This window comes from Maniola jurtina, chromosome 6 (genome assembly GCF_905333055.1).
Source record: "Maniola jurtina chromosome 6, ilManJurt1.1, whole genome shotgun sequence".
Lineage (NCBI taxonomy): Eukaryota > Metazoa > Arthropoda > Insecta > Lepidoptera > Nymphalidae > Maniola > Maniola jurtina.
In genome coordinates, this window is record NC_060034.1 from 13663004 (window position 1) to 13682827 (window position 19824).

The 19824-nt window shown below is 37.6% G+C and overlaps 1 protein-coding gene and 1 long non-coding RNA gene across 2 annotated transcripts in view; one reads left to right on the forward strand and one right to left on the reverse strand.

The window, feature by feature from the left end:
* Positions 1-19824, reverse strand: part of LOC123866040 (SH3 and multiple ankyrin repeat domains protein 3) — a 221282-nt gene that overhangs the window by 199008 nt on the left and 2450 nt on the right. The gene's annotated exons all lie outside the window — the stretch shown is intronic.
* On the forward strand, positions 9067-19107 carry LOC123866052. Its single transcript, XR_006796109.1, has 4 exons — positions 9067-9211; positions 10702-10704; positions 14078-14082; positions 19096-19107. It is a non-coding gene; the product is annotated as an uncharacterized LOC123866052 (long non-coding RNA).

A 19824-nucleotide genomic window follows, 5' to 3' on the forward strand; every position in this document is an offset into this window, starting at 1 on the left:
CTAGAACAGTGTATACTTACTTCGAATAAATGTATTGACGTAGTTATCCTCACCGAAGCTAATATATCTGATAAAATAAGTTGCCTTTATCATATAAATGGCTATCAAATGTTCACAGCTCTAAGAAAGTCAAGAAGGGGCGGTGGCATTATCGTTTATGTACGTAATAAAAACAAATGTAGCATAAAAAATATTAGAACAACCTACTTCGAAAATATATTATTTACAATAACCACCCCTTCTAACTACACTGCGAACATTTGTGCTATTTACCGTCCTCCTAATACAAGTAAAAACCTATTTATCGACGAACTCTTTACCACTATTGATAAATTCGCAAAAACCACAGATTTTTACTTTCTAGGAGATATTAACATAAATCTGAGACTAGACAACCCTATAAAACATAAATACAGTAACATGCTGCACAGCCTAGGCCTTATGTGCGGGATCACTGCACATACTAGGATTGAATTATGTAATGGCAAAATAAGCAAATCGTGTATAGATCACATTTATGCTCGATCCCGCACACAAGACCTGTATACGGCGGCGATCGGTACGACACTGGCTGACCACCGGGCGGTGATACTCGCTTGCCTCGGCGCTCGAACACAGGATGTTCCGAAATACAGAACTTGTCTTAACAACCAAAAGTTATTCTCATCATTAGAACAGATAGATTGGGGGCCTACAAATAACATGACGTGTCCAATATCTATATATAATTACCTAAAGACTAGACTTACGGAATGCTACAAAAAATCTGAATATAAAATAAAAATAAAACCTAACAACGTACGAAGTCAAAACATATGGATCAATAAAAAAATTATACAAGCATGTGAGTATAGGGATGATTTGTTCTTAAAATGGATAAAAAACACGAATGATCTAATCGCAAAACAAAAATACAATAAAGCCCGAAACTACGCCAATATGTTAATTCAAAAAACTAAAAATAAAACCACAAAGTCGGACATTATCGCAAACAAAAATAACCCTAAAAATCTATGGAATATATTGAATAGGCTAACTGGCAAAATGAAGTCTTCAATAGACGAAATACTGCAAAGTACTTTTGGTGGTCATTGCAAAGATATTGCAAACAATTTTGCGGATACGTTTAACAATAGTGTCAAACGGATAATTCCTAAATGCTCCGAACCATTGCTCGACAATTCAACATATAGCTCTTCAGCAAATGTCACCATGCGCTTTAAGCCTGCAGATCCCAAATCAGTAGAAAAAAAAATCAAATCTCTAAACAGTAATAAAGCACCAGGAGTAGATCGAATAAGAGCTATTGACATAAAAATGCTATGTGGAAAAATTAAAGCAACCCTATCGAACCTGATAAATGCAAGCGTAATTACAGGTAAGTATCCTACTGAACTAAAAACTGGCATTGTAAGACCAATACATAAAAAAGGCAGTAGGCTCGATTGTGATAATTATAGACCGATAACGATATTACCTACGGTTGACAAAATCGTCGAAAAATACATTAGTAATCAAATACACAATTTTTATGATAGCAATGACATACTAACAAACAATCAATATGGATTCCAACCACGTAAGAACACTACTCAATTGCTTTCAGCATTCACAGATAGTGTATACAAACATATCGACAGTAAAAAGCATATTTTGGCCGTATTCATTGACTACAGCAAGGCTTTTGACACACTAAGACATAATAAACTGTTGCAAACCTTAGAGGACAGCGGAATTAGAGGTAAGCTACTCACATGGTGTGAAAACTACCTGCAAGAAAGATCTTACAGGGTTAGAGTTGGTGACGATGATAGTCTTCCAGTTCAGGTAACGGAAGGAACGGCACAGGGATCCGTACTAGGACCTTTGCACTACCTTACTTACGTAAATAGTCTGTCCAACACCATAAAGAAGTGTGAGATCTACCAATTTGCAGATGACACTTGTTTAGTTGCCGCGGCCGACAATATAGAAGAGGCGCTCACGCAACTTCAAGATGATTTCGACTCGCTGGCAAAATGGTCTCACGACGCAGGGCTGGTGCTCAATGCCAGCAAAACTAAACTGATATACATTAGCACCAGCCACAATAGAAGCTCGTACAAGCCTAAACTAATAGCGCATAATCACCATTGCCTTCATGTGAATACCGCTAAGAATCTGACACCTTGTACCTGTGATACAATCGACGTAGTTGACAAGCACACCTATCTTGGGCTTGTCATCGACAGTCGACTTAACTGGACAGACCACGTTAACCATGTGTGTGACAGGCTTAGAGGGATATTAGCAAAATTTTCGCTAATAAAATCTAGAATACCATACAAAACTCTCTTATTACTGTACATTTCTTTGGCTGAATCGGTTATATCATATGGGTTGTCAAGCTACGGAAGAACATACAAAACTCACCTTGATAAAATATTCGCACTTCAAATACGGATCCTAAAGCAAATAGTTCCAAATAAAATCAAATTAGCTCATAAAGATGATTATCGTAAACTATTTGCTTTCTGCAAAATAATACCAGTACATGAAAAAACAGAACTGACATTATTACTTGAGCAATATTTTAATGAAAACTTAAGAAAAGTGCAGACCCCATATTCAGCCCGAAGAATTGACAACCCTAAACTCTTATTACCTAAATATAACAACTTATATGGAAAAAGAAGATTGAATTACGTCATACCTTACTTAATTAATCAGCTCCCTAAGTCATTAACCGACGTAATAAATCAAAAAAATATAAAAGTTAAATTAAAGGAATACTATCAACAAATTATAATATCGAAGTATAATAATTAAACTGTATATTCTACAGTCTAATTATTGTACCTATTTAATTTTGTAAATAACGTGCCAGTAATATCGAAATATTGAATTGATAAATAAGTATCCACTTGTTACTACAACCTACACTTACTAATAATAGTAATATCTTAATTCACTAATAATACTAACAACTAAACTTACTTATAATACTTATAATAATACTAACAACTTAACTTACTACTAACATATAATAATATCAATCATATATTTAGCATCATATTTGATAGTTACATTACTTGAACTAAACATTGCACTTACACAAAACAAAATCATCCTGTACCAAAGTTATAAATCACACACGAAGTAGTGTTAGTAAGATATCATATTACATGAAGTAGTGTGAGTGAGCGTCGACTGGTTTTACCACGTCTTACGCTATTCGCACCATCCTACCTACCAACTTTTTTTTTATCTACCTACATATATTTAGAATTCTTATTGATAACCCATATTTAGCCTAATGTTGTTAGTTTATAAGTCTAGTTGTAAGTACTAGTAGAAATTGTTATACTAGATTAAATTATTGTTACGTGCACTACACATTGTCGACGACAGGTGTGCGGAAAAACTGATAAAGTTTATGAATACACCTGTTTTGTAAAATTTGTAAAAATTTGTTCTTAAATAAATAAATTATTATTATTATTATTATTAAAATGATGTTACAGCTTCATAAATAGGGTATTGAAAGCAAAGGTTTGAGCCACATCCGTTCGATAAACAACCGATTCGACATAGGCGATTAGATCGTGATCAGAATCATCTACACCTAAATATCTAAATATATAAAAGGAAGAACTGACTGACTGAGCGACTGACTGAGTAACTAACTAACTGACTGACCAATCTCTCAACGCACAGCTCAAAGTACTAGATGGAACGGGCTAGAATTTGGCATACAGTAAGCTAATAAGACGTAAACATTGGCTAAGAAAGGCTATCACGTCTCCCAGGTGGTGAGAGTTAAATTGATTTCGATACTGATTCTAATTTAGTTTGAAGTTAGTTTTAAATAATTTAAAATTTAAAAAACCCCCGACACAAAAACCTCTATAAGAAAACTAGAAAAGAACTGATAACTTTCAAGCGGCTGAACCGATTTTCTTGGATTATAGCTAAGAACTCTCGATCATGCCGCCATTCAAACAAAAAAAAAACTAAATTAAAATCGGTTCATTCGTTTAGGAGCTACGATGCCACAGACAGATACACACGTACACAGTCAAACTTATAAAACCCCCCCTTTTTGGGTCGGGGGTTAAAATACAAGTCACCGCGCCGCACTGGTTGATCCGCACCGTTTAGATGTTGCTAAGGCCTTAATATTTAGTGGATGGTGTAAAACGTGTAAAACCCATATATTCGCGCGTAGCACTTCCGCATACTGTGGTGTGGCGATTACACGCGATACATCAGCTGGAAGCCATAAAATAAGATTTATTCGTATTGAAGGTGCGTGTGTAACGTACAAGCCCCAATTTAAAACCTCAATCGCTAAACGATATGGTGTCAATCAAAATAAGAGCAGTTTTGGGTTCCGCACTCACTGTCATCATTATCATCATCTCAACCCAGCGTGGGCTAACTACTAAGCACTGGTCCTCTCTCAAAATAAGAAGGGGTTAGACCACCACGCTGGGTATGTATGGACTAGCAGACTTCACACATCGTTTCATCCTCTCAGGCATGTAGGTTTCCCCACGATATTTTCTCCTTCACCGTTAAACCAAGTGATATTTAATTGATCAACCTGCATACAATGGACGTTTTGATTTTTTTGTTCATTGCCTCCGAGTAATGTGGTTTAAAAGTAATTTAAAAATTAATTGATTGCTTTCCGTGCTTTTGAATTCAACTAACTTTTAAATAGTTTTTAAATTGTTCGTTTATTATGAAAGGACAACAAAAAATAGATACATTAGAGTTAAGTCATAATATTGTCTCCCTATCCACCTGAATGTACGATTTAGGTATTCCGAATGCAAATATTGACCTATTGTATTGCAATCCTTCATTGACTTAGTTACCCTTTTAGAGCCTAGGTCAACACGATTTATGCAACTATAACAATAGATCACAATATATCCCGAGACAATTGTCAATTTGCTATACCTGTACGTGACCGTAAAGAACGAATCTAGCTAGACTAGGACGATAGACCTAAACGTCTTTTGTGTCTATCTAAGGCTCAAGAAAATATGGCAGAACAGAAACATAACAAAAGCTACGAAGATCCGGCTCGTTCGAACACTTGTTTTCTCCTAATTTTTAAACGCTGCGGAGTTAGACTTTGCGACCAGTCGAGAAGAAGAAGATTGATGTGGTGTTGGAGGCGAATGCTAGGAGTCTCATGACAAGAATATACGTCTCTCCAAGAACTCGACATTAAACAACGTCTTTCGGCGTTACATACTACATACATAGTCGCAAACTAAATTCAACTCAAAACTAGGAATACTGTTCTTTTTTTTATTTATTGTTTGGTGGGGGTTTTGGTCCAAGATGACTATGTCACCACCTGAAAAAACTAGTGAGGTAGGGCGCGGGTTGTGAGAGGGTTGCGGGTGCATGTTTATTTGATAAAGTAAGTAAACAAGTTTGTATGGCCACATAGGTTGCGTTTAATAAAAATGTAAAACGCTGGTGTTCAAATATTCACAATTATAGCTTGACAACACGTGCCATGGAATATCTTACATTCCTACATAGTAGCGTCAGCATGTAAAGCGACTAACAACAACAAATTGCACATGTTCTGTTTTCTGTAGTAGAAATATCAGATTTATGGTAGAATATCCATGGTACTATGGCTCTATGGTATATCCACATAAGTAGATAATATAACAGGTGTTGGTACCTACACCTCACAAAGCTTTATTTTGGCCTTTGCACAGCCAACGGTATAGTTAATAGCTGTCACTAAAGTGATTTTCAAAATTGTAACGTATATTTACTCATTACATTAAAACTTTATCTACAGTTGACTAAAATTCAATAAGTTCACGTAACGTCCAACGTTTGTCTTATTTTCTGATGATTCCTCTTAAACCCCAATCGGTAAACGGATCGGTGGCCGAATTTGGGATTTTCGTTTTCTCCGTACACTGCGCTTGCTGATACGCGGTCTCCACTCCAGAACACGTATGCCCCAGCAGCCATCAGTTCTGCGGCAGACGCGGCCTGCCTACTGTTACTTCAGCGGGCTAATTCTTATATCTAATAATAAACGTTGAACCTAAGAGTCGAAATCTCGTTCTCTTATTAGAGTCGCATGCGGAAAAATCTGGAAAGTGGACTGTATTTATTATCCCTTGAAAACTCCTACCATTACGTGAATAAGCGTAAGGTGTAACGACCATGGGGAGTAAGATGCAGAGAGAGAGCTCTATATAAACTCTAGTTCAAGAACTCTAGTAGAACTAGAGTTCAAATCCTTCTATAGAATGTAATCAAAATCGTATCAGTCTGCTGACCGTACTGGCTATGTAATGTAAAGTTCAAGTACTCGACGACTGGCGAGTGGAATGTCGGTCGGTGTGTTCGTTTGTACAATTGCGTCTCACCTTTGTCTGATCGAGCGCCTCGTTACGAGGTACACCAGTAACACAGAAACTATGAGATGTCGGTCTCTTTGTATCTTTGGATCTAGTTTAATAATGTTAAAGGTACGCATTCAGAAACAGGCAGATACAACAGCCTGAAAGCTCGCCATAATCCGCTCAAAGGTGTTGCCAATCTGTACTTACTTTGCCAGCGGCATTCGAGTTAATTTTTTTTATTACCATTGTTAGGTTACCTAACTTAAGGAAAACTAATCTGAAAATTAAATAGGCACAAAGCAGGGATGATACGGAAGTAGTCTAGAATTCGGAACCGGAACCGGAATCGGAGGCGGAGGCGGAGGCGGGGGCAGAAGGGAAATGTATTAAGGGAAGGTCTGAGAAAATAAAATTAGACACACTGTTCATCAGTATTATTCATATTATCAGTTCAAAAAATAATATGAGTAGGTAAGGTCACCTACCTTACCTACTTATATTATTTTTTGAATTATACCTTAAACAGTAATGAAGTTAAGCAGCATCAGCATAGTAATCGACCTCCAATATAACTTCTGATTGTAATTTATCAGAGACGAAATCGAAATCGAAAGTGCAACATTAATCGGAAGTTGCCAACTTTTAAAATCGAAGCTCTATAAGTCCATAACATCTCTAGTAGGTACAAAGTGTTAATAGTTCTAGAGATAGCACCAGTCCATTAAGGTTCATAAACAAACCTGCATTCTGAAGACGAAAAATGTCAGATAAAATCCACATTTTACTTTCCCCCGATGCACTTTTCAAGCCAGTGGCTTGGTCACTGCATTGCATTGTAGTTGTTTACCCTGCCGTTACTATAGATACGCAGCATGGATTTATGGAATCAATACTTTATTGTATTTTCCTGTGGGCTTCGTGACTACGGGTTACTTAGGGTGGAAGAGATAGGAATGGACATTTTTTAAATTAAGAGGGGTCTCTCCGTCACTCGCTTCATACAAACGTACTTCCAATTTCATTTGAATATTAAGCAACCAAAGTCCATGAAATTTTGCAGACATATTCTAGAAACTAATATCTATGTCTGTGGTTTTCCAGATTTCTGTTCACATATTCGGTTTCAAAGTTACGCGGTCTTAAAAATTCACATACAAATCTTTGAGCCCCTGTAATATTTAAATGAAATTGGAACTACGATTGTATGGAGTAAGTGACGGAGAGAGCCCTGTTAAGGTGCAGGGCACGAGTCTGCCCGCGAAGTTCAAATTTAATTTGTTTTTTTCACAATTTGTAAACTAACACGACAAAGTAGGCTTATGGCATTGCCAATGGCAGTATCATTTCCACAGGTTTATATAAAAATCTTTATTTGAAAGTGTTCAGTTTAAGAAATTAGTCAAAATAATGAGTTTTACGTGAGTTACTCACAAATTAGTCGATAGATAGTGAGAAGCCGATTGCCATGTCGAACTGTCGTGAACTATAAGGCCTAGCTCACACATCAATTTGTATTCGCGCGATTTATTTTCCGCGTACGGAATTTCACCTGCACGTCTGCGAATGCGATGAGTGCCATACAACTCCATACTGCACAAAATATTCGCGCGAATTTAACACCGCAATAAAATAAATAAGATTTTGTAACAAATACACATTTTTTTTCCTGCGCGAATTTTATATCGCAAGTGCGGTATCTTATAGTATGATTGCATCCATATTATGATTCAAAAGCACTTGTAAAAGTTTAATTGAATAAAAATAATTTGAATTTGAATTGCAAGTGTTACAGAATTGCGAAAACAAAAATCGCGCGGTTTTTATTCGCTGTGCGGGCTAGCTCTAATGTCGCTTGTCTAAAGCCGGCTCTACACTCGCACGCGAAGTCGCGCCGTTATTTCACGCCGTGAATGTATGCCGCGATCCACGCGTGAACTGTGTCCCTCCACACTCGCAAGTCTTGTTCGTGACGTTGACGATGCGTTCACGTTCGCGCCGCAAACCCTTTGTCGCGGACCAAAAACCGACACTAATCGAGGAAAGGCGCGAAGGCGTGAACAACATCTACACTCGTGATTCGCAGTTGTCGCGGGCTTTCACGGCCGTTCGCGCCGCGAGTGTAGAGCCCACTTTATACAAAACCTAAAAGTGTCATAATACAAATTATGATGAACTGTGATATGACTTGATACTTGCATAGCTCGTAAAATAAACATGCCATCCGAGCTACTGCATACCGCGTTATTGTGACATGTTTGTGTCTGTGTATCAAAACAACCGCCCGCTGGGCTCCGTTTTCCGTTTCAAGGAATGACACCGAAACACTAGCCACTGAATACTTAACTACTGTTTGCTCGCGGTTTGATTTGCGCTTGATTATTTTACTGGGAACACGTACTAAGGTTTAACTTAGCTTCAAGCTTGAAGATCTTGAAGAAAGTCTTAGAACGGTACGTGTTGCCAGTGATAACATAATATGTATCCGTGACGTCATGTTCGCTTGATATGACTCATAAAAAGACTCATAGTCACTCAGTGGCAATGGAGAGAGCTATGCTTGGAGTTACTCTCCGTGATCAAATCAGAAATGCCGATGGCCATTGGGGTCCCAAGGTACTAGAATGGCAAACTAACCCCGGAAAGCGCATCATTTTTTTTATTTTTATAAAAAGAATATTAGCCATGTTAAATAACTAATATTCCCCTTTTCCTCTCCAACTAAGCGTCAGGCTTGTGCTAGGAGTAGGTACGACAATAGTGCAACGGGCGGGGTTCGAACCATCGACCTTTCGGTTTTCAGTCCACTCCCTTACCGGTTGTGCTATTGAGGCTCATTAGTATACCCCTACTTATATTAATCGATTCACGGGGAGCCGCCGCTGGATTTAGGCGGCGCAAGACCGTGGCGTGTGGAAGTCCTTACAAGGCGTGGAAGGCTGAGAACAGGTTCGCATTGTACGTCCGTAGGCTGAAATAATGGTGATGATGATGATACGTCTTTAATAAATCATCGGTGACATAGAACTTCCTTCAACTTCCACCCATTATAATATTCTAAACATAATACACAAAGTAATAATATACAATATACATTAGGTATACATAAAGGGCTATCTTTCCCATGCAACCTAGCTAGCTGCTAATCAGTATGCACCTCTGTGAAGCCGACAGGACTGCTTATCACGCAACGCATCCGATTCATGACAGGGGTGATGTTTACGCATTCCTTTACTCAGAACCACAGGGAGTTAAATATTTCTATGGGGATAGAAACCAACAACAGTCACAATGCTAAGATGAATTGGCTCCCGTTCCCTCAACCCTCAACATCAGCCACTTATCTTGTGCATCGTATTCCTCGTAGCTAAAGAAGTCACCCTTATCTTTAAGCTCATAATGGTAGGGATTTTCATTGTCGCTAACCGATAAATATGAAGGATGTGACTAATGTCATAGATATCTCATAGGGACTTCCACACGCCAATGTTTTACCAGAATCCAGCGGCTCCTTGCAATTGCAAGAAGCCGTTTGATGTCATCTGTCCAACTACTGTGGAGTTTTCCAACGCCTCCCTTTCCAGTAAGAGATCACCATTCCAGCATTTTAGGACTGTATCATATATCGGTTCCTCGAACTATATGTCCGGCTAACTGCCACTTCAGCTTCGCAACACGTTGAGCTACGAATAATGTCGTTTGCTCTGATTTTTCTACGGATCTCCTCATTTCTGATTTGATTATATAGAGGAACCAACTTTGAGCAAAGTTCTCATCCACCCGCTGAGTGACTCTGTGCTGATGATAGGGAAAACTCTATCATCAACTTAATTTCGTTGGGGCAATAATGCGGTGAGCTCCCGCCTCCCATATAATATGCTAAGAAGTAATGGGCCACCGCAAATTTTCGGGGCGTAAAAACTTGATGAATGATTTAAACTTGAGAATTTGAAATATATCCGAAAGCACAGAACTCAGAACAGCGAACAGCTCAACGTTTATGATACGAACCGCTAAGGTGTGGTATGCCTTTCCGGCATTCGTATTTCGTGCAACGAATAACCTAAATACCTTCAAGGAAAGGTGGAATAGGCATCTTCTAGGCAAGCGCACTCCAATGTAGACTTCATCATTGCTTTTTAACTGTCGTCAAGGACGAGCCTATCTTGCAATAAAAAAGCTATGCTTAACTACATATTTTTTTGAAAATTTTGTGATGTCATTTGAAGGACTAGATAGGTGTTAAACAACAGTATTTTCAAAGGAATAATGCACGAGGCTGTCGATAATCGTGTCATGTGGAAAGAACTGGCTGGGCGGGAACTTGGAGAATGTTTGCTGAAGTTACGCATTACCTATACTCTAAAGACTAAATATAATATAATAATCTAAAAGTTAGCAAAGGTAAAAGCTAAAACAAATTAAAATAATAAAGTACCTACCTAAAGGTTTCATTGCATTGTAATCCCCATTCTAGCTTAAGCAATAGGTACAGTTAATATATTGAGGCTAAAGGAACTATTTCACAATCAAAACAGAAATTAAACAATAATAATACTGTCATATCGTTTATCATTGCACATACCAATGCGTCTACCAATCAACGCATCCTTGCCTACCGGGAGCCTGATCACTCCCTGCATATTAACTAGCTGCAAAATACCATCATACGAATACCCACCTTATTTTTCAGGTATAGAGGTTAAAATTCTATGAATGTGTTAAAACTATATCCCTGATGTACGTCAACGCGTAGTGCAATGGTCTTGGACACATCAATGCATTTAAATGTAATACGAGATTTGAATTCGTTTTGTTGTTGTTGCAATAAAAATTAATTTCATAGTAGGTTTATATAATGCTTTGAAAATGATATTAATATTTAGTAGTAGGTAATACTTTCTGTTTGTCGCCCACGTTGCTAGGTAAGTATACATATTATACGTACCTATCACGAATTTGTAGTAAGCTTCTCATAGAGTGAGTTCGCAGAGAGATCTACAAAGATCTATAGCAGTCTACTGCAGGGCTAATGCCTAATCACTTGCAGGTCATATTATACTTGTATTTGTGCTCGTGGTGAATTACATTCAATAGCTTGCATCCAAGTCCAAATTCAAGTGCAAACACACAATTATTGCGAGACCTCCGGTAGAAGTCGATGGAAGCAATTAATCCGCACGAGGTTACAAGAACACCAGGGCCACGATCGTCTTCAGAATCAATGAAGGAACAACTGGAGAGAGAAAGAGAGTTGCATCCACATTTTCCTGCCTTTTTTTTCAATATCGATATTTCTTTGACTTTTTGAAAGGAAAGGGAAAGGAAGGAAGAAGTTTTCAGAGGAAAGAAACGAAAAGTCTTGTGATAATGAACTCACGTCCCATAAAGCCACGCATTCTAACCAGTAGCACACATCGTAAAACTGTGCCAGTAGGCTATAATGACTTGGTAATTCTTATTCGGTGCCGCTATCAATTTTGAATCATAATAAGATAAAAAATCACACTAAGGGGATATCGTACCAAAGTTATTCTAATAAGATAATAACAAAAAATAAAAAGAAAAAATCATGACGGCTCAAAATCATAACCCTCTCAAAGTCGAACGAGACCACACGGAATAGCCCCGGGATCTTTAGTTAGGGCGAATTTAAATCTTCAGCATACCTAATATTGTAGCTATAGTAATAGCTAATTGTAGTATAGTAATTGTAGCTAAAGTCTGGATTTCAGTTACCTACTCCTTCACGACTGAATCGATTTGGCTGTTTGGAATGGAGATAATTGTTTTACCTATACCTTATATACCTATACCTTGCATATATCTTGAATTATTTACAAAGGTTACTTTTTATCCCGGATTTTTAAAAACCTAAATCCACGCTACAGAACTTGTTGGCATAATCTAGATATACCTAGGAATATTATAAAATATTTGAAAGTTTGAATGTTTTTGAAAACCCTACGATAACTTCAGGTGTCTTTTGAACTATTGAAGTTTCAGGGTTATTTCAAAACATGATCGGCACCTAAGTATATTGACTTTGTAATATAATTTAGGTAATTTAGCTAATGACACCGTGACAGTGTGGAACGAGCCTAATTAGGGCGTGGTAAGCCCTGATGAGCTTTTAATCGATTCTCAGACATAATGAGCCAGAAGCTTATTTAAATATAAACTTTATCGAATAAATGAATAAATAGGATACTAAGGGCTACGAAGAAGGAGGAAGGTACAGATTAGGTACAGTCGCAGGTACATGATAGACATCAAAATAAGGAAAACCCCATATAAGGAATGTCTCCATATCATTTTGCAGCTTTTGCGAGCTATTTATTTAAAAACTATAAATACAACAATTATGTTTATATTCATACAATTCTTTTTGGGTCTTTATTAATCTAAATTAGCCATGAAATAGAAGCCTTACCTTACGATTTTGCGTTCAGAATTCCGCTACCTACTGCTTAAGAGACCCTTTCAAATTAAGGCCTTTAGAATTAAATAAGCTTCATAAATCTAAGCACATTCATAGGTACCTACTTACCTCTACTTTCACCAAAATATTTTATACTTATCTCCTATTTATTATTTTTAAACTTTTCGCCGATAATGGCAGATAAATCTAGACAGATCTATTATTATTATTAAAAGCATATGTTCCAACTATAGGTGTACAAGCAAAAGTGCACTTTACTCAATGCCGATAGGGTATAAATTAATTTGGCGGGAGTAATGAAAGAGTCCATTTATGAAATTCATTAATCACTTGCCATAATGGCGTATCTGCGAGGGATAACAATAACGATGCAACCTTTCGCGACTGACCCCTGCCAAGGGTACAGCGCGCCGCGTGATACATTTCATCGGACTAAGGTACAGTGGGATGCATAATTTTTTGCAAAATTAACAATTTTATCTTCTGCTATTTTATATTGCAACATCTTTAACGCTAATTTATAATATACTAACCCAATCATAACTTACCATAAACCTAGTAATATAATATAAATAATATAATAGTATATAATAATAGTAAAAGTAGGACACTAGCTGATTGAATTTCGCACCAACTCCTATACTCCAAGAACTCGGCATTAAACAACGTCTTTCGGCGTTAGTACAGGGTCGCATACTAAAGTTCTTCGGACATGTCTCCCGGCGTCCTTTGAGCGTCTTGTGGTGCAGGGCAAGGTGGAGGGTACCAGAAGGCGAGGAAGGTCGCCTACGCGATGGACCGATCAAATTAAGTCCGCTGTGGGCGGCCAGCAGGGACAAGTGACGAATGCTCGTGAGGCGTATAACATCTGCACCCAAAAACGTCGCTTCGTTATGACCAGGCGGCGCAATCGGCAAGCCCATGGCGCGTGGTGCTCCTCAGCGCATTCCACATAACAGTTTTATTCTCGTTTGAATATTAAGCAATCAAACTCAATGTAAATACGTTATAGAAGATCAAGCCACCTTTCAAACAAAAAAAAGTAAATTAAAATCGGTTCATTCGTTTAGGCGCTACGACGCCACAGACAGATACACAGATACACAGACACACAGATACACAGATACACACGTCAAACTTATAACACCCCTCTTTTTGGGTCGGGGGTTATAAAATACCTGTGTTTGTGATTTGTTAAAACTTCATAAATATGTTAAGTTTCAAAGTTACAGCGGTTTAAAGATTTTTATGTAAAATCTTTGAGCCAGTGTAACAGTGACGACACATTTTTACAGAAATCTGGAAACCCTCAGACACAAAATGTTTGTTTCTGGGAAGTTTTGGAAAATATCTGACAGTGTTGAATATTAATAATTAAGTATATTCCTTAACAACATTAATAAAACATACATATAAATAGGCACGCAGGCTTTAAGAAAAGTGAGTTATGTATTACCCACGTTTAGCCGCTGATATGCGTACGAAAAGCACACACTACTGCTACTCTACTATTCTGTACTAGTACTACTCTATACCACACATATTGTTTCTTAAATAATAATAATCTAATTGTGGCGGTGCTGGGATCTCACTACCATAAACGATGACACACCACGTGAGCTAGGTTATGCTGGAAACCGAATCCCATCTAGAGTGGGACAGCGCTAGAAGAACTACCTAGCTATTCGAACATTGTACATACATAAAGTTCTCAAGTCTTGTACAATATTGTTTTACACACATTTATGTGATTGAGTGTACCGTTATTGAAAATGTTATTACGCTGTTATGACTCGCGGCTCAATGTATTACGAATTACGATCGATACTCCACATACGAACTATAACAGTGCTATAACTGACAATGTTGAACAATGCAGTCAGCAGAATCGGACGCGCTGTAGTACCTAATGTTCTAGACGCTAAAGGGCTATAAACTCGGAATACGTATAGCACGTGCGTCTCGACGACAGGTCGAGATGGCAATCGGTGTATAAGGCGGGGGGACGCCTCGCACGGGTGTGTCACGTGCGCTTTCACGCACCGGTACGTGGGAGCTGTGCGGGTGTGCAGGACGTCCGCACCCCGATTGCTATCTCGACCTGTCGCGTACTATACCTATACGCGAGCGTAAGCTGAAAGTTTATCTGCTTATTGTTCTCAACACAGACAGGAACAGTCAGCAACTATGAACACCTTTGAACTTTTAAACTTTGAGGACCTCTGGCAGGGGTTTGTCACTACACTAGGTATCTGGCAATACATGACGTGAATTATTCTGAAGAAAATATAAAAAAATTTGACTAATGTATTACTTTGACGTAAGATTTTTTACACCTTTGTTATCTCCCAAAGCCACCATGATTCAAACTTCATAGTTCCTGATCGTTTCCCCCTGTGTTGGGGACAATACGCAGAGACACTTTCAGCTTTTATAAAATAACGAAAGCCTGGCACTTCCTGGCTTTCTCTCTCTATACCTAACGTAGATCCCGACTAAGAATTTTCATAGAAATTCCACTTACATAGTCTTCCACGAAGGTGGGGCGGGTTAGCTAGTTAATTCTATAAAAACATTACTTATATTATTATCGAAAAGTCTGTCGTTATAACGTTATTTACAGCACACTATAAAAGTAAATGCCTTCGACGAAGATCAGCGATGTAAATTACCCCAAGACCCCATCAATGCATGCGGGGATCGCGCTGGGATGCCTCGGGTCTAATGTGTTCTCTGAATTTGTACTGGAGATCCTGCCGCCTGCGAACTGCAAAAAGTTACATGTACAAACTTTTTGCATAGCTTCAGGATAAACTTAGAAAGATCCTTAAAACAACCCCCTTTTCGTTATATACACGTACTTTTATCACTAATACTTTTTTTTAACCTTTCTACAATTTTAAGTTTGAAAAAAGTGTACCTGAGTACTTAGTTATTCGTATCTAGTTTACCTAGCTGAAGCGATTGTAGGTATGTGTTGGTTCCATGTTAATCCAATATTTTCAATCGTTCAACGCACCTAGCCTATTTCTACCTACTCGCTATTAGTGGGCAGCTTTTGGATACTGTGAATTTCTATTAAGTACATATTATAATATAAGCAGTCTTTTGTTTTTTCTTTCAGTAAGTATATACTTATTTTTGTGTTTGTTGCACACATATAATATGTAATAAATATATAAAATTAAATTTAAATAATAGGCTGAAATATATCTAAACTCATTTTTAATGAAGGCCATAAGAATGAAATACTTTTACATCTACTGAATAGACAAAATATGGAAGTGTTAGTGCGGAGGAAATATTTTTCAGCCATCGTAAAATTTATTCTACTGTCAAAGAGCTTAGAACAAAACACCCCCAAGCAATAACAGAGCAACGCTCAGCATCTAAACAGTAAACTATTCAGATAACGCGCATAAAGTGCCACACTCGTTATTTTATCGCCTTTCTTTATAGCGCCATAAACGCGCGAAATCCCCGCTAATATATGATAACATCCGACGAGCCACTTATACTTTAACTTAGGCAGTAAAGGTTTAGTTGTGATTCGACAACCGGGGTCACATACTAATCACTACCCCAGGTAGTAGTTAGTACAAGTGTAAACTAAAAATTTATAACACCCCCGACAAGTGAAGGTTACAGTAACTAGAAAAGAGCTGATAACTTTTAACGGCTGAACCAATTGTCTCAAATTATAGCTAAGAACACTCTCGATCAAGCCATCTTTCAAACAAAAAAAAACTAAATTAAAATCGGTTCATTAGTTTAGGAGCTACGATGCCACACAGACAGATACACAGATACACACGTCAAACTTATAACACCCCTAATCTTTTATACGTATTTTCTTTTAATAGGTAATTACTATGTTTTTAAAAATGTGGTATTTAATCTTTAATGGAATTCAGCTAAGCCCTTGAAGTCGTGACCACAAACGCTCAAAGCAAAAAGAGAAATACTAAAAAAACCTCAAAGTTATTTCGGCAAATACTCGTATAGCCCACAGCTCCCCTGACTAACGACCGTATAATGAGCTTTTTTCGGCGTTTTTACCTCGTTTCTCGACCGAGTCATATCTCGGCAGCGGGCGCCCTCTAAGAAATTAGATTCTAGCATCGATGATTCTAGGAGATCGATTAGGTACTCGAACGGCCGAAATCACTACCCATATCCATACTTTCCATATTTTTAATTTTTAATAATGTTATAAATGTGAAAGTGTGTCTGTCTGTCTGCTAGCTTTTCACGACCAAACAGTTAAACCGATTTTGATGTTTGGTACAGAATTAGCTTACATCCCGGGAACGACCACAGATAATAATTAATCCCTGAAAATCAAAGAGTTCCCACGGGATTTTTGAAAAACCTAAATCCACGCGCATGAAGTCGGGCATCTACTATACATACATACATACATACATCTATACATATAATAAAATTGTAGAAAAGTGGTGTCTGTACAATGGAAATATATAAAAAAAAAGTAGCAGGGGTTGTTATTATATCGATGCCGAACCCGAAATTGTAATTAATATTTTTTTTGTCTGTTTGTCTGTGTGTTTGTGCACGCTAATATCAGAAACGGCTTATTCGATTTAGATACGGTTTTCACTAATATGTTGTAGTAAGCTTCACTTAACATTTAGTGTTTATTTCATGTCAATCGGTTCATAAATAAAAAAGTTATGTCAATTTAAAGAATCACGGCGAACATTTTTAACGTACAGAGTATATGCTGCCCGAAAAGTCACTATTCCACGCGAACGAAGTCGCGGGCACAGCTTGTCTAGTAATAAATAATAAATCCTATCTGTAATCTGTCGATATAGGTAATTTGTCAACGTTATTATTTGTCAAAAATTGTATGATATTTTTTGAAAATAATTAACACGGCGCAAAGTAAGTAATTTATCGACAGATCAAGGATTATAATAATTTCAGCCGTAATTAAGTTGTGTTCACGTCAACAGTCGGGTTTCAGTTTTTGAACTTTTTCTTGTTTCATAATACTCGTATCAATATCATGCACGTACAGTCGCTACTACCCAATCATCTGTAATGATGCGTTACTCGCCGACCAAATAACAGGGTAAGTCCGTATAAAGCGATATAGTCTTATACTTTTCCTCTTATAACTATTACCTATTACAGGACAGTATGCTATTACATACCCCTTTTTTATTTATGCGACTTTAATAGAAAGTACAAAGAACGTGTTTTATAGCTTACCCTTCTAGGTGGTCTAGTACTAGAAATTGTCTAGTATTCCGACTCGTATAATAGTGTACCATCATCAGAACTTTGGATTCGCTGAAATACATAAGAAGATACGCCGCACTATACGAAATAAATATACAGAACTAGAGGATGCCCGCGACTCCGTCCGCGTGGATTTAGATTTTTATAGATCCCGTGGGAACTGTTTGATTATCCGGGATAAAAAGTTGCCTATTTCGATTACAGGGACGCTAGCTACTTCGGTACCAAATCTTATACAAATCGGTTAAGTGGATGGGTCTTTAGGAATCCCGCGGGAACTCTTTGATTTTCCGGGATAAAAGTAGCCTATATCCGTCCTCTGGATATAAGCTAACCCTGTACCAAATTTCGTCAAAATCGGTTACACTGTCAAGCCGTGAAAAGGTAGCAGACAGACAGACAGATAGACAGACAGACACACTTTCGCATTTATAATTAAGTATGGATTATATGGGAAAAGTAGCGTGGTGAAATTTCGCAGTGCAGGCTTACCCTTAGAGTCGATCTCAGCAAGATCTTTGCGACCTTGCGAATCGCGTCCCGGGGTGAATGTACCACAGGGGTGGCAGAGCGCATGCGCGGTTGATATTTGGAATTGTCACATAAATGGTGCACAATCCTCGTGTTTACTTATTGTGAGTTTGCACCAAAAATATGAAACATGTGAATGTTTAACAGGTCGTCGCCAGGGTATGTGATCTCATAGCTTGTTTTGTTGAATTTTCGTTCGCACTGCAGAATATCTGGTAAATTCTTTGAGAGATTTCAAGATTTGATAAAATGTCAAACAAGTTAGGTCTTCAATAAATTATCTGATAGTGCAAATGCAGTTTGATACATTAACAGAAAACAGAGTGTTCTTTACCAGTTTTTATAATTTCTTGTTTTGTCAGTGCAAAGATCATACCTACTTCGAAGTAAAACAAGGAACCCTTATCGTATCGTTTCGTCAAGTCCATCTGCTTGTCTGTCTGTTTGACTGCCCGTCTGTGCATGTGTCGGAGGCATTTCAAAAAGAAAGTTGTTAAAAAAATTGGAATGAAAAATTAAAAAAAACTGATCGCTTTTAGAATCTTATCCTTTGAGTATGTAGAACTAAAAAAATATTTGCAAGATATCAAAGAGATTTAATTCAAGTATGTAAAAATATGTAGGTATGTACTTAATTGTAGGTATATTCCACCCCTACCCCTATACCGTACATTGACCTTTATGGGGCGCAGGACGCAAGGTCGCCGAATTTTTTTTTCTTTCACGATTCAATGTTAATACCCAGGCTTTTGGAGGTTGTAGAATATAAAAGTTTATCGAACATTGTGTTCATAAGTCGCATTTAAGTGCGAAATTCTGTCTGTTTGTTACTTTTCTATGGCTAAATCGCTGAACTGATTTCTACGAAGCTTGGCACAGCTTAGCTTGCATCCTGGAAAGCGACAATACTTTTAATCCCGGAAAGTGAAAGAGTTCCTTAAAACACGCATTTCTCCGAAACGTCTCGCGATTTGTTTATCTAGAAAATATATTGACTAGTTAGTCATGATTTCCGTAACTTTGTCCACGTGCATTTATATTTTAAAAATCTCGTAGGAACTCTTTAATTTTCCAGAATAAAAAGTAACATAATATGTCACCCTCCATGTCTTTAATTATATTCATGCAAAAGATTTAAGTAAAACTAAGGGTTGCCTCGTTATAGAATTAGGTATAGACCAGTAAAATTTCAGCTGCAAGACTCTGTATGCTAGT